At 29.6% G+C, this 3,496-nt stretch overlaps 1 long non-coding RNA gene and 1 pseudogene across 1 annotated transcript; both read left to right on the top strand.

Moving 5' to 3' along the window:
* The first annotated feature begins 110 nt into the window (after window positions 1-110).
* Window positions 111-926, top strand: LOC112465693. The gene is made up of 3 exons (XR_003042052.1): window positions 111-344; window positions 435-565; window positions 834-926. It is a non-coding gene; the product is annotated as an uncharacterized LOC112465693 (long non-coding RNA).
* Window positions 927-1,297: 371 nt separating this feature from the next.
* LOC112465694 lies at window positions 1,298-2,419 on the top strand (annotated as a pseudogene).
* Window positions 2,420-3,496: the final 1,077 nt, after the last annotated feature.

The following is a 3,496-nucleotide window of genomic DNA, read 5'->3' as shown; positions in this document are numbered from 1 at the left end:
AATCTACTTTAGACCCGCCCTAATGCCGTATTTAATTCACTGCGGTTCTTATTTTGATTAATTTGCGAAAATATATATTTTTGCGTACCTTTCTTTATAGATACTGTCGGATTTCGAAAAGAAATTTAGTGCAACATCTGCACCCGAAAACAACGATGCGGAAATCGCAAATAAATCAACGTCTCAGTGGCCTTCTATAGCCGAAAAAATAATACGAGTTGCTAAGCGAAAGTGCGGTTGGTTATTAGACCCTGCAGGTCTTGAAGTAGAGAACGATTTAACGTTGCCCGACTACACTAAAATAAAAGATATCTTGGACAAAAATAAAAACTGTAATAACGACGGTGAGTTACACTACACGTTTTTTCTTTCTTCGTAATTTATATACAATAATATATAATGAAACAAAAATAAAACCACTTTCATATCTATAGATCATAAAAGTGCATTGGGATTTCTGTTACTACCCAATTTAATTAACTACACTGTTAAGAGTAAATGCATTAACAATAAATGGAAGCCTACAAAATTCGATACCATTAATGCATTTATTTGACACGTAAACGTAAGTAATAAATAATATAATGATTCTAATTTTGAATGTGCATTATAACAATTGGTTTACTCAAATTTTTGAAAATATTTGAAAAAAATAGCTTCTTTTAAACGAATTATAGACAATACCTTTTACATAGACAAAATAGCTTCAATTTCATGCCTGCATATACTAAATGTATTTCATAGTCACTCGTCTTAGTACATTAATAAATATTCAAAAGGATTTCTAAAGTGCATCTTATTTAATTTTCAATATAAATAAAATTATTTTTTAGGATCACATTGAGAGTCATCGAGTTATACACGAAGTTGATGCTAGATACGGCGAATACGAATTAAAAGAACAACCGTACGTAATTATTTGTGGACCATCACTGGATCAAATACAATGCTGCCACGTCGTGTATGACTCAATTGTGTATAATTTCGAAAAAGTGGTGGAATCTGTTGATTTCTTGTATAAACTTTTTTTTGTTTTAAATGTAGACTTTCCAGTTGCTTCTGGATATATTTGGTGCTTTATACAAAAATTTATTTTTGGTATGGAGAAGTGGAGAAGAATTATAGCATCGCGTCAAATTAAAGAGTTAATTGTTGAATTAGGGAAATAAAAAATAAGTCATTTATTACATTTATGTAACTATAGTAACTATATGTGTAACTATATGTAACTATACATATAACTATAATTTATTTATTTTATTTAAATTATTTAAATTTAATTGATTGTATAGCAAATATGGACGTAAATGAAAATGTACTACGTGTAACTTGCGAGCTGTACAATAATCTGAATATGACAAGAAGTCAAATTCAGTCAGTTATATGTATTATGCAAACATTCATTAAAGATACGTATAATCCATTTTTACTGAAAATGTTAAATGTATCTTTACAAAATGTACTCGAAGATGAAGTTAATCAGGAAATTACAAAAATATTCGATAAATATCGAGATCCGTTTAAATCTTATAGTACGGAAAAGAAAAGAATTACTTTGTATAAAAGTGCAGGCCTGTACGTTGAACCTGAAAAAATTATAATTAACGCGGAACTTGTCTCTAAGTCACGCGGAAACAAATTGTTAATACAAGAAAAGACTAATTCTATAATTCATATACCGCTTAAAAAATCGTTAAAAAGTTTATTGCAATTAAATGGACTGTTTGATGCCACTTTATCATACGTAAATTTCTTAAAGGATGAAACAAATGTCATAAGTAACTTCACACAAAGTGAGTTATGGAAAAGACAGCTGCGTAACTTTAAAAAAATAGGTATTGCATTACCTCTAATTGTATATTTTGATGATGTAGAAACAGGTAACGCATTATGATCCCATGCTGGAAAAAATCAAATCGGTGCCGTGTATGCCACAATTCCTTGCCTACCGCCTAATTACGCATCAAAACTAGATAGTATAATTTTTTGCAGTGCGTTTTATTCCAAAGATCGAAAACGTTTTGGGACTAAAATAGTTTTTAAACCATTAATTGCAGATTTACAGGCCTTATACGAAAATGGCATAGAAATAGATATTCAAACAAAAAAATACAAAGTTCACCTTATAACCAGTTTAATAGTAGGAGACAACCTTGGTATAAATAGTATATTCGGTTTTGTAGAATCATTCTCTTCGAATGTGTTTTGTCGCATTTGCTACGCTACATCATCAACTACGAAAACGTTATGCAAAGAAAATAATTCATTAATGCGAACCGTAGAGAAATATAAAGGAGATGTAGAAGACATTAATTCGTTTAACACTGGAATTAAGGACACTTGCATTTTCAACGAATTGAATAATTTTCACATAATCGAAAATGCAAGTGTGGACATCATGCACGACTTGTTTGAAGGGGTTTGCAATTACGTAATGACCAACATTTTATTGACATTAATCAACACAAACAAATGTTTTTCTCTTGATTACTTGAATTATCAATTAAAAACCGTCAATTTTGGTTTTGAAACAGCTAATATGCCACTTAAAATTAATATGGATTATTTGAAAAAAAATCATAAACTTAAAATGTCAGCTTCCGAAAGTTTGTTTTTTACTCGATATTTTGGCATCTTAGCAGGGGAAAAAGTTCCACATGATAATGAAAGTTGGAACATTTATAAAAAACTCCGTGAAATTATTCACATTACTACATCTCCTACTATTACGAAATCCCATTTACTTCAACTAGAAATGTTAATAATCGAGCATCACGAATTATATATTAAACACTTTGGCGGATTAAAACCCAAATTTCATTTTCTGACTCATTATTGTACAGTTATGACAAAGATCGGTCCCATTATTAATCTTTCGGCAATGCGATTTGAGTCAAAACATCGAGAATTAAAAACCATTTTGCAAGCTTCTTCTTCTCATAGAAACATTTTGCAGAGTATAGGAGTTCAGATATGAACTAAGCCGTATACATCTCAGATTCACTAAATATGAAAAGACGTACATGACATGTGGCTCAAAAATAAATGACGAATCAGTTCATATTAACTTCCCTCTTCCAAAATGAAAAAAACATTAAGCTCTGTAACAATAAACAATATAATTTATATGCCCGGAACAATAATTGTTGCTAATATTCTTGACAGTGGTCCGGAATATGGGAAAATTAATAACATATATATTGTAGATGATAATATTTATTTTCAATATACTCCTTTCAAACTCATTGGCTTTAATTCCCATTACTTCGGTCACAGTGTCATACTAGACTCACAAAATGGAAGAATAATAAATTATTCAACATTAGTAATAAAATCACCATGTTTCTTATATGAAAAGGATAATACGCAATTAATTGTAAGTAGACATATAGTGTAAAATTATATAAAAAAACATGTACTTATATTTTGTTTGATGATTTGCTTAAGGGGACTGCGTATATATATTGACTGTTGATTTTATAAAATAAATAATTAA

Source organism: Temnothorax curvispinosus, unplaced genomic scaffold (genome assembly GCF_003070985.1).
Source record: "Temnothorax curvispinosus isolate PA1 unplaced genomic scaffold, ASM307098v1 QBEX01015431.1, whole genome shotgun sequence".
Lineage (NCBI taxonomy): Eukaryota > Metazoa > Arthropoda > Insecta > Hymenoptera > Formicidae > Temnothorax > Temnothorax curvispinosus.
Note: the sequence above shows the minus strand (reverse complement) of the source record. Positions and strands in the feature narration are given on the sequence as shown.